Source organism: Coenobita brevimanus, chromosome 67, assembly GCF_032717465.1.
Source record: "Coenobita brevimanus isolate Jiangsu-jjx chromosome 67, ASM3271746v2, whole genome shotgun sequence".
NCBI lineage: Eukaryota > Metazoa > Arthropoda > Malacostraca > Decapoda > Coenobitidae > Coenobita > Coenobita brevimanus.
Window position 1 is genome coordinate 30892499 of NC_137020.1, and position 20532 is coordinate 30913030.

General features: G+C 44.7%; 1 protein-coding gene across 1 annotated transcript in view; it reads left to right on the top strand.

The window, feature by feature from the left end:
* Window positions 1-20532, top strand: part of LOC145405597 (uncharacterized) — a 205562-nt gene that overhangs the window by 181321 nt on the left and 3709 nt on the right. The gene's annotated exons all lie outside the window — the stretch shown is intronic.

The window sequence follows — 20532 nt, forward strand, 5'->3', positions numbered from 1 at the left end:
CTATTTATCAGTCCATTCATCTGTTTATCTGTCTGTCTACCCGTCTACCTAGATACCTGTCTATGTCTGTCTACGTACCTATCAGCCTGTCTGTGTGGGCTATCGATCTGTCTGTCTGCCTATCCACATACCTACCGTATCAGTTTATACATCCATCCATCCATCTATCTGTCTATCCATATATCTATCACCTGGAGTCATACCCATGTATTCCATCAAAGCACAATACCACAAACAGACCTCGATGTAACCCTATCCTCGTTCACCTCCAACCCATCATTTCACCCTTATCTATCTGTCTATCTGTCTACCTGGTTATCTTATCTACCTCCCTATTTCAATATCCATCTGCCAATCAATATATCATTCCATCTGCCTGTCATCTATCAATTCCCCTCCATCTATCTATCTGTCAATCTATCTATCTATCTATCAGCTTCAGCCACAAACAGTCCTTTATGTAACCCAATCCTTGCTCAGCTGTAATCCTTCGTTCCATCTTCCTATGTCCTGCTTTATATCCTTCTCTGTCTGTCTGTCTGTCTCTGTCTCTGTCTCTCTCTCTCTCTCTCTCTCTCTCTCTCTGTCCTGATTCTTTTCCTTACCATTTCCACTCCTTTCGTCTCCTCTCCTTCCTCCCTTCCTTTCTCTTTCCTCTTCCCCTTCCTCCTTCCCGTCCTCGTGTCCCCTCCTCCTCCACATCTAACTCCCTCGTGGAAGAGGTACACAATCACGCATACATAAATACATACATACATATCCTGCTACAAAAGAAGGCATAGGCACACACATAATAAACGTATAGGAAAACATACACAACCGTATGCACCCTTCCCAGCTCTACACACACACACACACACACACACACACAAACGCGCCATCCAATTGAATAACATGAATATAAATAGGGTGCGAAGCGAAAGAAAATGAAAAAAAGACCAACAACACCGAACGAAACGAACTGAAATCGAGCGAAACGAAGTGAAACGACCAAGATCTAAACCCTCTGAATCCCTGGACGCATCTTTCATTTTATTCACTGTATTTCCAGACGATTTTCTTTTCTTCTTGACGTACCTCAATAGTAAAGAAAAAGGTTAATGAAAAACTAAGCATCACTGAACGAAACAAACTGCAACTGAACGAAAGGATGGGATAGTGGATTTTCCCTTGCTCACCAGACGATTTTTTTAAAGCTCTGAAGAGGCCAAGTGTAGCGAAGGGGTTTTGAAAGTCCCCATTAACCTCTTCACAGCTTGACATCTCCCCCTAAGCCGAGTGAAATCGTCTGAAGTGAATAATAATGATAATAATAATAATAATAATAATAATAATAATAATAAACATGATGAAGAAGGACGACGACGACAATGATAATAGTAATAACGATAATAATAATAATAATAATAATAATTAATAATAATAATAATAATAGTTAAATACGTCATCGGAGTTAAATGACTAGCTCGTTGAACATGGTGGCACTTTTTTCTTAGTATATTCCTGTTGCCACCAGACGATTTTACTCAAGAAAGACATAGTGAAGAGGTTACTGAGGGATTTACCTGCATCTAATCCCTCCAGTTCCAAAAGTCTCTCCTGAAGCTGAATAAAATCGTCTGGAGGTAGCATGAATAAAATAATAAAAGACCTATTCGTAACAAAGGGATTAATGGCGCATGTAAATAATCGCAGTGAAGGGATTATTGAAGGCTGTACTTAATGGCAATGGATTAATGAAGGCTGTACGTAAAGGCAATGAAGGGATTACTGAACGCTGTACGTAATGGCAATGAAGGGATTACTGAACGCTGTACGTAATGGCAATGAAGGGATTAATGCTGTACGTAATGGCAGTGAAGGGATTAATTAATGAAGGCTGTACGTAATGTCAATGACGGGATTAATGAAGGCTGTACGTAATGACAATGAAGGGATTAATGAAGGCTGTACGTAATGGCAATGAAGGGATTAATGAAGGCTGTATTAACCCCTCCCATTCAAGAGAGAGAGAGAGCGAGCAACAAATCTCCTACGCTGAAGGAAATTGTGCAGTGATCCCAAGAATGAAATAATGCAACGTCATGGCTGCGAGAGGGTTAAATGACCTTGAAACAGAACTGAAACGACCGAAGCGAAGTGCAAAGAGGGGCGGACGAAACTCAGTGGAAGTGAAACGCCGCCTGGTAAGAAAAATTAAATCCCTTCACCACGATGGCGTTAATGCATCAGTTTTATTCCTGCTGCCTCCAGACGATTTTATTCAGCTTAGAGAGAGAGAGAGAGAGAGAGAGAGAGAGAGAGAGAGAGAGAGAGAGAGAGCAATAATCCCTCATTTACTCGTCTGTTCTTTATTCTTGCGATTTTCAGACGATTTTATTCAGCTAAGAGAGAGCAATAATCCCTCATTTACTCGTCTGTTCTTTATTCTTGCGATTTTCAGACGATTTTATTCAGCTAAGAGAGAGAGAGAGACTTCGAATTGGAGGGGTTATACACAGCCTCCAATGACCTCTTCAATAGTAAAGCATCTTCAATAGAATCGTCTGGAGGTAGGAAGAATAAAGGAGGATAAATAAAGCAAGTCCTCTAACTCAAGGATTAAAACACACACAAACACACACACACACTCACTTGCCGATTCTATACATAAATTTAACACTATCAGTCAAAATAAAAACAAAATGCATAAAATTAGAATGAAATAAGAAAGAAAATGGCCTCATCATAAAGGCTAACCAAACTAAACTGAGTATACCAAGACTAGAGGGGAAAAAAGTCGAATGAAGGGAAAAAAATAGAGGAATTACAGAGAGAAGCGCTTAAATCAGACTAAGATTAAAGAGAAAGGCTGAAGTCCATACGAAATCGGTCGACTGTAGCGAAAATGAAATACGGGTCACTACAATGAACGAAAAAGTAATAAACAAAAAAGAAAGAAGGCTAAACTGAAGAAAGAGTGGCTTCAAGATATCTACAAACAAACATTCAGACAAACTAACTAGGAGTCATCATAGTGGACATCAAAAAAAAACTCGTGAATTAAAAAAATAAAAAGGGTTATAAAAGCAAAAACGGAGCCGGAGAGGAAGGGGAGCGAGGGTGAGTGAAATGCAAAGGGAACGCAGTGACGAAGCAGTGAAATAAGAGTGAAAAGAAGTGAAACAGACCAACAGGAAAACATAGAGTGCTGGTGTGCCGGGGAGAAGCGGGGGTCAGCCAGGGTGTGTGTGTGTGTGTGTGTGTGTGTGGTGAAAGTGTATATGTGAATGTATGTGTGAGTGTATCTGCGTGTGTGGTAAAAGTGTTTGTGTGTGTGTGTGTGTGTGTGTGTGTGTGTGTGTGTGTGTGTGTGTGTGTGTGTGTGTGAAAGACTGTGTGTGTGTGTGTGTGTGTGTGTGTGTGTGTTAAGGTCAGCATAAGTATAACTACTGTTAATGTGTATGTATGATTGCATGTGTGTACACGTGTGTGAATGTATGTATGCAAGGGATGAACGAGGATGTGTGTAAGATTGCGCATAAATTTGCGTGTGTGTGTGTGTGTGTGTGTGTAGAGGAACGTCCATGTGCGTGGGTGTAGATGGGAGAAAGTAAGCATGTGCGTGTATGCGTTATGGTACATATGCCTGTGTGTGTGTGTGTGTGTGTGTGTGCGTGAGAGAGAGAGAGAGAGAGAGAGAGAGAGAGAGAGAGAGAGAGAGAGAGAGAGAGAATGGTGAAATACTGTGCATGAGAGGAGAATGGCGAAACTCTGTAGAAATGGAAGGCGAATGGAAAGAATGAATAAACAGAGAGAGAGAGAGAGAGAGAGAGAGTATAAAAACACCTTTTCACCCCCGGTCCGTGATGGGGTTTACCTGTGCGTGAGCTTGTGATTGTGTACGTATTTCATGTTTACACGTGTGCATTTTTGTGTGCAACAACTCGTGTGTGTGTGTGTGTGTGTGTGTGTGTGTGTGTGTGTGTGTGTGTGTGTGTGAAAATGCGTGGGCGTTGAGTACGTAAAAATGTGCATGTGCGTGGTTGGTGCGTGTCTATTAATGCTTGTGGGTTCATGCGTGGCCGTGGGCGTGTGTGTGTGTGTGTGTGTGTGTGTGTGAGAGAGAGAGAGAGAGAGAGAGAGAGAGAGAGAGAGAGAGAGAGACTGTGCCTTAAAGAATGGTTACCAGTTTTTGTGAGTGGTGAGGTGATGCAACTGATGAGGAAAGAATGACTAGAGAGAGAGAGAGAGAGAGAGAGAGAGAGAGAGAATAGGACTTTCCACACACTCCAACGTCTCTCCAAAATCGAAACTTCATCTTTTGCTTTGTATTCATCACAAATTTATATCATGATCTTCCCAACAAGCTTCAGCAATATGGTTAAAAAAAAAAAAAAAAAACTCAGGCATGGAGCTGCATTTCTAATACGTGAAGATGGGTTAATGAGGGAGTGGCATAGAGCGCACCTACAATTAAGATGTCTGTGTGCTGGTAGTCAGTTAAAAAAGATGATGATGATGATGATGATGATGATAGATGCCTGTGTGCTGGTAGTTATAAAAATGATGATGATGATGATGATGATGATGATGCCTGTGTGCTGGCAATAATAAAAATGATGATGATGATGCCTGTGTGCTGGCAATAATAAAAATGATGATGATGATGCCTGTGTGCTGGCAATAATAAAAATGATGATGATGATGAGGGAGAGGCAGGACACACCTACAATTAAGATGTCTGTGTGCTTGTACAGTCACACACCAGTGAACAGGCACCGGGCAGTGTGACCTAGGGAGAAGGGGAGGTGGGTACGAGATGGGGGTGTGTATGGGTGTGGACAGGGTGTGTGTGGGTAAGGCGGAGGGGTAGTGGTGTGTGGGGTGCGGGAGGGGGGATTAAAGAACAAGAATATGATAAGAAAGTGAACAGTAATTGAGGTTACCTGGCAAAAAAAAAAAAAATCAAAAGGCATATAATACCAAGTCTAATAATATATGAGATGAGTATGGGCATGCAGGAGATGAAGGCATACAGGAGATGAAGGAAGATGATAGTAAATGAAAAACTGAACGAATATAAGAAAGACAGGACCCCAACGAGCTTGATGAGTAAAGATGAGTGCGTGAGGGAGTGGCACAGGGAACACCTACAATTAAGATTCCAGTGTGCTAGTACAATCACAAGCCAACAATAAGGCCTGAGGGGGAGGACGGTGAAGCGGGGAGGGTGTAGGGTGTTGGGTGTGGAATGTGGGGGTGTGGGGTGAAAGAAGGGTGTATTAGGCTGGGTAAATCAACCGAAGAGAGGGAGGGGATATGAAGGAAGAGTGTGTGAGGTAAGGACAGGATGAGTGGGGTGGAAAGATGTGTGCCAGGAGGGTGTGGGGTGTAGAGGTGTGGGTGAAAAGGATGCGTAGTAAGTTGGATGCGTTGAATGAAAAGATGCGCTGGTTATGATGGAAGGGTGTGTTGGAGGGGTAAAGCTGGGATGTGGAGAGGTTAAAAAGTATGTGCTAGGAGGGCGTTGGGTGTAGGGATGTAGGTAGGATGTGTATGTAGGTGACAGGAAGGTGTAGTAGATCGAGTGTATCGGGTGATGAGAGTGAGGGCATGAAGAGAGGGTGTAAGGAGGTAAAGACAGGATGTGGAAACATAGAATGGTGTATGCCAGTAGGAAGTGGGTGGCATAGGGGTCTGGGTGGGTGGGTGAAGGTGAAAGGATGAGTGGCTGGTGTGGGGAGTGAAAGAAGAGAGTGTGAGGTGGACAGAGGGTGTGTGGGTGTGAAGGGGTGGGAGAGTTAAAGAAAAGAGTGTGCGGAGGGAGTGGGTGGGAAGGGTATATTTGGGTAGCGGAGGATGTGTAGGATGAAGGGAGGGTGAGCAGGATGAGGGGAAATGGTTGAAGGAAGGTGTGTGTGTGTGTGTGTGTGTGTGTGTGTGTGTGTGTGTGTGTGTGTGTGTGTGTGTGTGTGTGTGTGTGTGTGTGTGTACCGGATGTACTAGTGGTGTAGTGTTTATTTTTTGGTCAAGGGCGCTAACAAATCCCTTCCTGCCTTCCTTCCTACCTACCTACTTACCTACCTCCCTACATACATACATAGCTATCAACACACCTTCCTTCCTTCCTACATATCATTCAGATCTGTCATATATTTCTCTTCCATAAACCCATCAGATTTCTTCTCACGTACTTACCTATCTACCTGTCTAATTAACGCACCTACCTATTGTCCTTCTAGTAAATCTAATAATACATCTTTGATCCTATGTACCTACCTACCTACCTACATACCTCCCTCCCACCCTCCCTCCCTTTAACCTTCCATATCTCCCACCTCCTCTCCCACTACCCTTACATACATACATACATACATACATATACATTCCATTTACAAACCACCACAGAACACTATTCTACCTACTTACCTATCTACCTACCTACCTGTCTATCTACCTACTTATCTACTTACCTCCCTCCCCTTATCTTTACCTACCCACCTCTCATTGCTAAATCCACCGCCACAGCTTCTCCCCTCGGCCATACATATATACATATATTCATACATTCCTTATACTGCCAGCCTCACTCAGTTTACTACCCTCTCTCTCTCTCTCTCTCTCTCTACCGGATTCATTCTCGTCTACCTTCATCTCAGACTACTAACAAACGCTTTTCTGCATACAAATCATACAACCTGCAAAGGAGAGAGAGAGAGAGAGAGAGAGCGATCCAGACCCACCCTATTGCATGCAATGTTGCAACCTCATACACACACCTGCAATATTCGTATCATGCATGTCTTGTTCTTTCAGTGGCGCTCACTTAGTCTAATTCTTGCCACACACACACACACACACACACACACACACACACACACACACACACACACACACACACACACACACACACACACACACACACACACACACACACTCCCACGTTCTTAAGCCAGTGGATAAGCCCGTCCTAATCGCTAAGCTGTAAATCTAAAGGTCTCTGGGTATAGGAAATTCCCTGACAATTTTTTCCTATACCAGCTGACGTCGGCACATGACACGTAAATATGGTCGGCTATGGGTTTGAAGAAGCTGGAGAGACGCCTTCACGCGGTGGCATCGATAAAACTGAGCGACTCCACTACCCTGTTATGCAAACGTCCCTCAAGTCCCTGTTACCCATGAGGGGATTGGTGGGCTGCAAGAAGAGGGCAACTTCAGCCTGTAGTTCACGGGGGTTATGTCCAGATGAAGTCTAGAGCCATTGCAACAACAACGACGACAAAAACAACAACAGCAACAACAACAACAATGGGTTCGATTCTCGCGCCGGTCAGACTGTGGGACAAAGTCTGCTTACCAATGTGTCCCTATTCACCCGACGATGGCAGTGGGAATGTACAGTACAGTATATATATAGGGACCGTCTTCTAAAGGAATACTATAGAACACAGCAACAGTATACGGCACCAGGTGTATGTTACCTAATGACACTCAAACAGCGGACTGGTAGAAATGCAATACTTTCTTCAAATTAGGAGGGTCTAATTACTTGCCTTAATAATTCTCGTGATGTTAATAGGCATTATTCTAAGCCTTCGTGTACATATATTTAAAATGTGTAGATATTAAAGACATGAGAGAGAGAGAGAGAGAGAGAGAGAGAGAGAGAGAGAGAGAGAGAAAAAGGAGAACACTGAACCAAGGTATGATAAGAAAAAAAATAAAATTCATAAATAATTCGCAAAGAAGAAAACTAAATCGCTAAGGAAGATATGCTTGGGCTCCTCTTAAGCCGACCAGTTCAGAGCCCTAACTACTGATCCTTAACTCTAACTTATCACATGCCTTAAGTTAGCCCGCTGTGTAATTAACTGCACTGTGGCTATTTGTTAAACCGGACAAGCTGTTGTTATTGTTAAGGAGCTTGATAGGCGTCTTGCAGGGAGCGTCTGGCTGAGTTATGCTTTCTCCATTGCTCCTTCATTTCACCTTCTCTGTTCTTTCTTGTTCCCCTTGTGTGTGTGTGTGTGTGTGTGTGTGTGTGTGTGTGTGTGTGTGTGTGTGTGTGTGTGTGTGTTATAATCTTTACTGCATCTTAAGTGTTTCATAATCCTCTTAATAGCACCAACGGTATATATATCAACCCATTAATTAACTTTATACAACAATCTCATGGGGTTGTTATGATCTCCCTGGTTTTACATTTTTCTTCGTATTTGACTTACTGACTTCCCCCCCCCCCTTATTTGCATCTGTACTTATCTACCCATTAATCAGCTTTATTAACACGTCCTCTGAGGCTCTTATGCTCACTGCCGGTAAAGGTGCGACGTTAAGTATGCTCATTATGGGGCCCAATACCTGCTAATGTAAACAATGGATTTTTTTCTTTTTCTTTTCTTTTTCCCCCACAATTCTGTTTCCAGCGCATTTATACTTGCCTTGATATATATATATATATATATATATATATATATATATATATATATATATATATATATATATATATTTTGAACTTTACTGTTTAGTTGCGAGGGAATTCATCGCCAAAGCTCCAGATTCACTTTTTTTTTTTTTTAATACGGAATGAAAAAACAAAAACTGAAAGCCGACAAAAGCTTGTCCTCTTAAATGAACAAAAAAACCAAAATCAAGATCTAAGCATTTTTACTTTCATTTCCTCTTTTTCTCTTCCTTCCAATTCTCCCCTCGTTTCTCTCTTTCGATCTCTCCCATTTTCTCATCCTGTTCTTTTCGTCTCTCCTCCTCCTCCTCCCCTCATCTCTTTCTTCTATATAGTCTCCTTCTCTCTTTGACTCCTCTCTAGTCGTCTCTTGTTGGCTTTCTCTATCCTCCATCTGATTCTCCTTCCATCCTCTTCATTTCCCCTCTCTTCTCTTCTTTTTCTCCCTGCTCTCTGCTTCTCCTTTCCCTGCCTTCTCTCTAGCCTTCTCGTGTTTCTCTTCTCTCTACCATATTATCTTCCGTTTTCTCGTTCTCTGCCTCTCTCTTCTAATTTCTTCCATCCACACCTGCAGTCTCACCTTCCCATTCTTCCACTAATCTCTCCATATCAGTCTCTTACTTTTCTATGCTCCCACGTCACCCTCTCCCACTCTTCATTCTTCGTCTTCCCTCCTTCCTTTTCCTCTGCTCACATCACTTCTCTTTCCATTCCAACCAATATTTCTTCCTTCATCTTTTCCCTCTTTTTCTATAACTCCAAATCTTCACCTCCTTCTTCCTTCCTTTTTTTTTTTTTTTTTTTTTTTTTTTTTTTTTTACGTGTATTCTTTTTTTTTTTTCAACCTATTTTCAATTCTTCTGCCTTCCATGCACTTTTTTTCCTACCGTCCTTCCCTACTTACTATCCCCCATCTTCCATTTCCTCTTACTAACGATCCTCTCTCTCTCTCTCTCTCCTCTCCTTCCCTCATTTCACTTGTCACCTGATCCTTCCTTACTATGCAGGTCGTGAAAACATGATGGTGCAAGAGTAACTGATGACAGAGACATCAACAGTGGTAGAGATGGAGGGGAGGAGGAGGACTGTCGGGAGGAGAGGAGAGGAGGGGATAGGAAAGGAGAAGAGAGGAGAGGAAGGAAGGACAGAAGAAAATGTGGACTGAAGAAAGGAATGAAGATATGAAAGAATGGAGGTGGATGGATGGAAGAATATATATATATATATATATATATAGAGAGAGAGAGAGAGAGAGAGAGAGAGAGAGAGAGAGAGAGAGAGAGAGAGAGAGAAACGATGAATGGAAACGCCGGGGAGAGGAAGATAAGGCAGTAAGGTAGGCGGGCAGGCAGGCACGGAGGCAGGTGAGGGTAGGCAGGTGAGTCAGGGGAGGGTTGGCAGGTGAAGCAAAAGAGGTTAGGCAGGTGATGATGGGGAGGGTAGGCAGGTGACGGAGGGTAGTCAGGAGACGGGCAGAGAGAGAGAGAGAGAGAGAGAGAGAGAATGACCAACATACAAAATAAATACATCATACTTTCAGCTACATACGTACATGCATACATAGTTCCGGTACACACAGGTAGCCAATATACATACACAGATACATACATCCGTGTACACAGCAGCACACATTACACCTACACCCACACAAATGCAAACAGGCGAGGCGGTGAATGAAAAGGAGCGTCACCAATGAATGGGAGGGATGAGCAGTCACGCACCCAACCTGACCAGCATAGTAAATTAATAAGGAGGGAAGGAATATTGAAGAACTAGCACAGAATAAATAATAATAAATAATCAACAAACTCCCTGCATCCACGACACTAGGCACTCATCGGCTCAGGGTGCCTTACTGTAAATTTTTCCTTACCAGTTTATTTCTACATATGATGCATTAAAATCCCCTTTCTGGCTTATGCTTTTTTTTATGCATGGAAGAAGAAACCAAAGGCCAGAGGTCCGCAAGACTGTTCCCTTCAAGAAAATATACAAACAAAATGACAGTTCATTCTTTTTGTCTTGGCTGGGATTTTCGTCGTTTTCCATATTATTTTCCGTAGCTTAATGGCGAAATAAGGTAACAATACGACGCGACATCCTTTAAAATAAAATACTAATACGGCTCAACATCCTTTAGAATAAGATAATAACACGTCATCATAATGGAGGAGTTAATGTGCATAGCTGTAGCCCCAAGTTCATTTAAATCTGAACCCTGTGGAGTGCAAGCTGAAGCCGACCCTCTCTTACGGTCCACCATCCTCCTCTTCGGGGACAGGGAGGGAGTTGAGGAACGTTGGTATAAGTACACAATGGTGCTGCCCAGCTGAACTAGAACCCCACGGAATGGCGTCCCTCTCCAGTACTAGCCAATGTGTAAAATTCAAATATAAATCTGTAAGGAAAAGGTCCCCGGGAGTCTATTACGGCTACGAGAATACGGCGCCCTGGTGTGAATGAATGGCGTAAACAATGGGGTAGCCCCCACGTGGGTGGACCTGTGTACCAGTGTACCTGCAGGTTGTGAATGGATGTGTGTATGTTGAGTGAATGGGCGAGTCACCTATCCCACGTGGTTTTACTTACACACACACACACACACACACACACACACACACACACACACACAGATGAATCAACTCGTCACCCACACATACCCCATCCATCTTTACACAGTCAGCAACTGCGCACACTCGCCTTTCTCAATCAGTCTCTCTCATTCACATCTTCCCTCACTCTCTTATACCTTTACTTGCATCTTCCCTCATTCTCACGTACATTCACCCTCACCTTCCCTCACTCTCACGAATCCTGACTTTCATCCTCCCTCATTCTTACCTGCTTCATCTTTCCTTTCCTTTATGTCCCTCGCTGTCTCCCTCACCCTCCTCACCCTCACTAATTCCTTCCTCACCCTTCTTCAGCATTACCTGCCTCACCTTTACTTTCTCTCTCCTTCAACCTGGCTCACGCTCACCCTCGTCTGCCTCTTGTTATCACTCCATCACACACACACACACACCCCTGCCTCACCCCCGCCCTAATCTATGCCTCATCCCTGCCTCATCTCTGCCTGAACCTCATCCTTCCTCTCCCTCGCCTACCTCACCTTTCCTCACCTGATACCAAAAGCCATTACACACACCCCTGCCTCACCCCCGCCCTCATCTCTGCCTCACCCTGCCTCACCCCCGCCCACACAGCAGGCAGGTCGTGACAGCGGAGGCAGCTATGGGTGCCGCCCATAATGAAAGAGAGAGAGAGAGAGAGATTTTGTATGTGTGTGTGTGTGTGTGGTGTGTGTGTGTGTGTGTGTGTGTGTGTGTGTGTGTGTGTGTGTGTGTGTGTGTGTGTGTGTGTGTGCGTGTGTTCAGCCGTCCTTCACCACGCACACGCACGCACATCTAATCCTACACTCACACAGTCTGAAGCAAACAACACCAGGCCTTATGTAAACAGAAGGGCACTCAGCATAGCCCATACCCCACCAATATGTATCTTTATCTTATTTTTTCACCATATTTTAACTGCTTCACTCGAGGATCAACAATTCCCATATACAAGTTGGCCTACATATAAAACTCCTTTTCCACTCCCCCGGGGGATTTCTTGCGTATTGTAGGTACGGCTCAGTCACTGTTTACTGCTACAGAGAGACAGACAAATAGACAGACAGACGGACAGATAGATAGACAGATACCGTGGATAGATAGACTGACAGACAGGAAGACAAGCAAAAGTGAAAACACAATCCCAGACAACCTTGGCAGAAGTAACAGGCACACCGGTATACAAGCAGACATCATTAATTATTACATTCATATAGAAGGACACACACACAAATCATCAGCACCTATACACACACACACACACACACACACACACACACACACACACACACACACACACACACACACACACACACACACACACACACACACACACACACACACACAAGCACCCACGCACATACAAGTACACACGCACACACATACATAAACAAACACAGATAGATAAAGCACATACGCACACACAAGCACACATGCACATAAGACACGTACCCTCCATGAAAGTACACACACATAGAAACAAACATATCCACACACACACACATATATATATATATATATATATATATATATATATATATATATATATAAAGCACATAAGCACACACGCACACATAAAGGGCATACGCACATAAAGCACACAGGCACATAAAGCACACGCACATAAAGCACACACGCACATAAAGCACACGCGCACATAGAGCACACGCGCACATAAAGCACACACGCACATAAAGCACACACGCACACAGAGCACACACGCACACAGAGCACACACGCACACAGAGCACACATGCACATAAAGCACACACGCACACGGGCAGACAGAGGAGCACACACAGGCAAAAACCCTCCTAATCAGCATAGATCCAGGCAGCCCACGCGACTGAGAGAGGTGGATCACGCCAGATAATGCAAAGTGGCAGTGTGATTCTTTGATTAACGTCACTAATGCATACATCCTATTAAGTATACACACACTTATGCGTACATACACACCTACACTCTCTCTCTCTCTCTCTCTCTCTCATATTTCTCTTCTCATACTAACTCCTCTTCCATATTTTATTTATTCATCTCTCTTCCCTTTCCCAAAACACACACACACGCACGCACACACACACACACACACACACACACACACACACACACACACACACACACACACACACACACACACACACACACACACACACACGAACTATTAATAACAGCTTGTATCATAGGGGTGGCTGTTAAGGCGAGATGACTAATGATGCTAGATTACCCTGGAGAGACTGACGGCTACACCCACATACACCCACACTTATATTTACTTATACCCACACTTACATTTACTTATACCCCTTATTATCTCTACTCATACTCACACACTTATGCCCACACTTATTTCCTTATACTTGCACTTAAATGCACACTTATGACCAGTTATATCTACTACACAATAAACACCCAAGCACTTACACCCACACACTTATTTACTCCTATGCTGTCCACACTTATAATTTTAAACCCTTACATCCACACCCATATTTACTCATGCTCACACTATCGGCACACACACACACACACACACACACACACACACACACACACACACACACACACACACACACACACACACACACACACATCCATCTCCACACCCTCATCTTGTAACTCACTCAGCAACAACACTCAGGATCAGACTGCTTACACCCACACCCATCCCACACTCCATCCCACACCCACTGTTTCATTCCACGCGTTTCTACTCCATCCCACTCAACCCTGTGTCACCGTACCCCATTACCCTGTCTCACTGTACCATTCCACCTCGTTCCACTGTACCACTATTCCATTCCACTGTCCCGCTTTACCCTCCTTCCTGTCCCACTCAGTCCAATTTGTTCTGTTCCATACCGTTCCACACTGTTCTAATCCACCTCGTTTTGAAGTTCTATCCTGTTCCACTGCCCCATTCCACCATGTCCCCCTCCTGTTAAACTCCCTTCCACTGTAATCTCCACCCCGACACAGGTTCAAAGGCCTAAGTTACAGAGATGAGCACCGGAGTTAAGCGCCTTAATGAGACTGCCCTCAACTTTTACCTTACCTACCATAGTGCTAAACTGCTCCCATCCCAACCCTCCTATCCTTGCCCCTCCCTACCTCCCACTCCACTTCACCTCGACCCTGTGCCCCCACTCCACTTAATCCACCCCGCTCCACCCTATCCACCTGCTGCCTTCGCTAACCATGCTTCCATCTTTCCTTCCTTCTCCTCCTCTCTCTCTCAATTTCTCCTCTGGGCGTAGGGGTGTACTTGGGTGATTTTCTCTCTCTCTCTCTCTCTCTCTCTCTATCTATCTATCTGTATGTGTGTGTGTGTGTGTTTAAGGGCTATAATATAATCCGTAATTACTAGGATTCTTTACACCAGAATAAAACCGTCTGCTGCGTGCTTACTACTTATCAATCGTCTAACTCTTAATCCCAAACCTTTATCCTCTAAAATAAATAGATAAATACAATCCAAGCCCAACACCACGTCCTGCCACCAATCCACACCGCCCTGCCTCATGTACACCTGCATATATTCAACAAACATTTTATCGCGGCCACAAAATGCCTTGCCGTGAACGTGTACTTCCCGCAGAGAGACAGCGAGCAGTAATGGCAAGGTTTTGTGTGTGTGTGTGTGTGTGTGTGTGTGTGTGTGTGTGTGTGTGTGTGTGTGTGTGTGTGTGTGTGTTAAACAGACAGACGGACAGATGAATCAGACAGATATATAGATAGTGATGTTGTAAATGAGACAGACCGAGAGGGGAGAATGGAAGAAAAATAAAGAGCGACAGAATGAGGAGGGAGGGAGAGAATGAGAGGGAGGGGAAAGAGGGAGAGAATAAGAGGGGGGGGGAAGAGAAAAAGAAGAATAAGAAATGAATGAAGGGAAGGAGAGAAGAAAGGGGAGAAGTGTGGGAGCACAAGGTTAAGACATAGAAGGAAGTACCCCCTCCCTTCCTCCCACCTACATCTTTTCTTCTTCCTTATACCTCCTTCCTTACACCTTTCCTCCCTCCCTCCCTCCCTTCCTTCTACATCTATTCATTCTTATCTCCACCTTCCCCCCCCCCTGCTTCCTCCTGTCTCACCCCTTTTCTCCTCCTTATCTCCTTTCCTCCTCCTCCTTTTCCAATTCTTGCTTTCATCCTTCTTTCTCTCCTTCATCCCGTCTCCCCCTCTTACTTTCCCTTCCTTCTTCCCCTTCTTTTCCTCTTATCCTCTCTTCCTTTCCTCTTCCCTCTTCTTCCCCCCGTCTCTTCCTCTTTTTTTTATCTTCCTCCTCTTCTCTTCCTCTTGTCCTGTCTTGCTTTCTTCTTCCCTCCGTTTCCTCTAATCGTCTCTTCCTTTTCCACCCCTTCTTGCTTCTCTGTTTACTCCTTTCCTATCTGTTTTCATTCCCCTCCACTTACTCTCCTTTCCTTCTCTTCCTCCTTCTTTCAAGTGTGATGGCAAGGCACGGAACGTATACACTCGAAGGGGAGGAGGAGGAAGAGGACGTGGAAAAGAGGAGACGAAAGAAGAGGTGAGAAGATAAGAGAAGGGGGGAGAATAGAAGTGAATAGAAGAGGGGAGAGGAGATGAAAAGTGAAAGGAAGCGCAAGAAGAGAATATAAGAAGAGAAGGAAGGAATACGAAAAACAAAGGAAAGGAAAAAGACACTACGAAAAAATGGAGGAGAAATGTATGAAAGGATGTACCCAAAAAGTCAAAGAAAGCAAAAGATGCGATCTCAAAGGAGGGAAGAAAACACAAACCAAAATAATACAAGAAAAATAATTAAATGTAAATAAGTAAATAAAATACAAGAAACGAAATAACAGAACAAATTATAAACATTAGCCTAACCACTGACACAGTTAAGGCTTGAATTTTTCACAGCCTTAAAAAAAAATAATAATCTGTGTTACTCTGACCAGAATACGTAAATGCGTCTCGAGAGAAAGTGTTAATCTGTATTTTACACTGAGACTTGATTACGCAGTTTTCACCAGACTTGAAATAGTTTAAGTGTCTTTCAAGCAATCTATCATGGAATCACTTCAGCCTGAGGGACAGAAAATCAGCTGAGAAAACACTAGGAGTATACAACTAAATTAAAGTTGAAATTAAAATGGAAAATTCACTATACAGCTAATTTAAGGCTGGGAATAAAATGATGTGGTTAGGAATTTTAACAGCTCAGAAAACCTGCTATGCGTCTGTCTGTTTGGCTAAGTGAGTCAACAGATTTGGGCCCAATGTTTAACCTCAGTGTGGCATCAAACATCCCCCCCAGACGGTATAAACTCGGATCACGTTTCTCGCTAATCGTTATCTCTCGTCTGTCACCTTTGTGCCTTCTCTTTCATCATCACTAGTCTCTCTCTCTCTGTCTCTCTCTCTCTCTCTCTCTCTCTCTCTCTCTCTCTCTCTCTCTTAGCAAGCCTCAATGTTAAACCCAGATCGCGTTTTCTTTCCAGGTAGGTCTATAGTAAATTCTGCCCACGATTTGTTAATGGATGGATGGGAGGAGTGATGAGGGTGTAGATGAGGGAGGGAGGGAGTAGGGAGGGAGGGAAGGGAGTGAGAGGGAGGGGTAGAAGAGGGAAGGAATGAAAAGAAGTAGAGAAGAGGAAGAAACGGAAGGATGAGAGAGAGAGAGAGAGAGAGAGAGAGAGAGAGAGGGAGGGATAGATGAGCAAAAGGAAGGGAGTAAAGAAGAGGAAAGGGGGTGGGGAGTAAAGAGGAAGAAGGAAGAGGGGAGGGAGGGGGAGTAAAGAGGAAGAAGGAAGAGGGAAGGGAGGGGAGTAAAGAGGAAGAAGGGAGAGGGGAGGGAGGAGAAGTAAAGAGGAGGAAGGAGGAGGGAAGGGAGGGGGAGTAAGGAGGAGGAAGGAAGAGGAGAGGAAGGGGGAAGAGAAGACGGAGTAGCGTTGAGGTAAATTGATAAGGGATCTAATAATCCTTCTTTCCATCTCTAACTTCCTCTTTCCCTTCCCGTTCCTCCCCCCTCTCCTCCTCTCTCCTGTCGTACCTCCCTCCCTTTCCTCATTCTTCTCTCCCTCCTCCATCCCCCCCTTCTCATTCTTCTCTCCCTCCTCCATCCCCCCCTTCTCATTCTTCTCTCCCTCCTCCATTCCCCCCCATCCATTCTCCTATCCCCCTTCACCAGCTCCAATATAGTCCAGGCTCAACAAGTTATCAAGTCTTCAGCTAAAAGATATAAGCATAAAAAATTCTCTCTCTCTCTCACACTCCAATTATTCTACAAACTATCATGTCTTTAACTGAAAATAATAGGCAAAGAAACTGATCCCTTCCTCATTCTCCTTCCCTTTCATTATCTTCCATGTCAGACACGCTATCACGTCTTCAACTAAAAGCTAGAGGCACAAAAAATATTGATTTCCTCTCTCTCTCTCTCTCTCTCTCTCTCTCTAATAGCCCTCGCCCTCCATCTCATGCACCAATATATCCCACGTCCCAACACACACACACACACACACACACACACACACACACACACACACCAGCTATCACGTCTCCATCTAAAAACACATTTACATAAAAAATTAATTCCCCGTCCCAGAGAAACAGTTTAACAGAGCCAAGTCGATGATATGAGTGATTGATAGAGGTGGTTGTTATGATGGAGGGGGGAGACTGACAGAGAGTGGGGAGTGGGGGGTCAGGATGTGTTGAGTGGGGAATGGGAGGTAGGGAAGTGTTGAGTGGGAAGTGTGGGGGTAAGGAAATGGGAAGGGGGGGATGAGTGGAGAAGGGATGAGAGCGTGAAGGAGTGAATGGGGGAAGGTGAGAGGGTGGGGAATGCGTGGGAACAAGGTGTGAGTGTGGGATGTGAATGGGGGAATGGGATGAGGAATGAGTAGGAGAAGGGATGAGACTGACAAGTGATTGGGGATGTGGAGGAGGTGGCGAGTGGGGTGGATAAAGAGGCAAGGAAGTGGGAAGGGAGAGAGAGAAAGACAAGAAAGTGAGGGAGTGGGGAGGAGATAAGAAAGAGAGGATTGGAGAGGGGGGTTAGAAAGTGGTGGAGTGGAGAGGGGGCAAGAAAGTAGGGGAGTGATAAAGGGGGTCAAGGAAGTGGGGTAGTGGGGAAGGTAAGGATGGGGAGTGGTTGGGTGGGGAGGAAGTGAGGTGGGAAGATGACAGGCATGGAAGGAAAGAAGGGTGCTGAAGGGGAGGTAGAAAGGAATGGTTTGAGGGAAAGGGAAGAGAGGCTAGGGAAAGGGAAGGGGGTGGGGAAAGGAGTAAGTGGGGGAGAGTGAGCAGGGACATAGAAGTAGGGGATGGGGGGAGAAGAAAATAAGAGTGATAGACGTGAGATATGGAGTGGTGGGGGAAGGACATAGGAGTGGGGTGGAGAGGGATTCAAGTGCTTGGGAGGGGAACTGGGGTGCTTGGAAGGGGACGGGATGATTGGAAAAGAACTGGGATGCTGGATATGGACTGGGAAGGTTGGGAGGGGTATGGAAGTGGTTTAATGGCAGATGATGGAGTAGAGGTGATTCTCTCTCTCTCTCTATTACATCACTTCCTCATTCCCCCCCATCCCTCCCTGTATCTAATTGCTCCTAACACGCTTTCCCTCCCTCCCTCCCTCTCTCCTTCCCTGACCCCGTCCCGTCCTCTCTCCTTCCCTCCCTCTCTCCTCCTCCTCGCCGCAACACCTCTTCCTCCTTCCTCATTCCTGCATAACTCATTATCATCCTCGCTTCTTTCTCATTCATCATCGTCCTCTGGCATTCCTTTATCATATTTCCTTCTTCTACTCTGATTCCCCAGTTATTTATTCTTTTCCTCCCCTCTTTTTTCTGTTTCATGTATCCCTAGTCTTCTCTCCTACCTCTCCTCTTTTTACCTGTCACCTGTCTCTTCCTTCTACCACTTCTCTACCTTCCTACCCTCTCCTACCACTTACCTTTCCTGTTTTCTTGCCCTCTCCTCTCCTTGTTCTTGTCTACCTTTCTTCTACCTCTCTATCTGCCTAACTCCAGCTCTACATGCCTCTTCCAATTCTTCCCGTGCCTACCTCTCTTCTCTTCCTTCCTCCTCCCTGTTCCCCTTCTCGTACCTACCTCCCCTTTCCTCTCCTCTTCCCATCTGTCTAGTCTTCTTACCCACCTATCTTCCTCTCTCTCCCTGTCTATCTCCATCTCTACCTCTTCCTCTGATCTATACTCCCTCCACTCACCTACCTTCCCTCTCTTCTTCCCTCCCCCTCTACCAATCTACTTTTTTACCTTTCTCTCTACCTCTCTACCTTCTTTACCTACCTCTTCCTCCTACGTCATCTTCCTACCTTCTCTGCCTCTCTGACTGCCTAACCCCCTGCCTCTCCCTTGCCTTTGATTAATGATGCCAAGCCTTGTTAGTTAGTGGATGACTGGTGCCTTCTCTCTCTCTCTCTCTCTCATCCTTTATGTTCCTATCTCATCTTCTAATTATTCTTCTCCCTGTCTCCATTCCTACTTTCCTCCATCTCATCCCCTTTCGTCATCCTTATATCTCTCCATCTTTCTTCTCTCATTCCCTCTCTTCCCTCTCTCTTATCCGCTTCACCTTACTGAATTGCTCTCTTGCCTATTTTCCTCCTTCCCTCTTCCTCCCTTCCCCTTCCTTCTTCTTTTACCTTCCCTTCCCCCCTCCCCTCCCCTCCCTTTCCTTCAAATTACCATCTCATATTCCTGTAGCGTCCAAGACCTCCACTCTCCCTTTACCATCTTCCTTCCCTCCCTTAACCCTACTCTCTTCCTTCGACATGTCTCTTCCTTCTTTCCTTTCCTCCTTCCTTCATTCCTTTCATCCATCCTCCCTCCCACCCTTCCTTCCTTTCCATCTTTACTCTTTTATCATCCTATCACATCCTTCCTCTCGCTCAATTTTCTTCACTTCATCTCTCTCTCTCTCTCTCTCAAACCTTTCCGCCTCATAATCCCCTATCATCTCTCCTTTCTCCCTGATCATTCTATCACTCTCATTTTTCACCCTGACATTCTGCTTATCACTCTGTATCATACTCTCCTTAAAAGGGCAAAGTCATAGGGGATTAGGAGGTAGATAAACAAAGCACAGACGGTGACACAGAAGGTAGTGGGAGTAGACAGTGGTGTGGTGTAGGTAACGAGGGTAGGACAGACACAAAACACACACGGTGACACAGAAGGTAGTGGTAGTAGACAGTGGTAATGGTGTGTAGGTAAGGAGGGTGGAAGAGAAACATGACAGAGACGATGAAACAAAAGATGGTGGTTACAGATGGTGGCGTGGTGTAGGTGTGGTTACTTAATAGCTAAGGACAAGTTTTAGTTCAACCCAGTTCGGAGGCATCAGTGGAGCTCGAACCCACTCCTGAGCATCCTTCCAATGTGGGGTTAATGTCACACGGAATAGCCATCTACCCGCCTTACTGTTTAATCTCTCTCTCTCTCATCAGCACCCATTTCAGCCCCTCATCTCCCCCCCCCC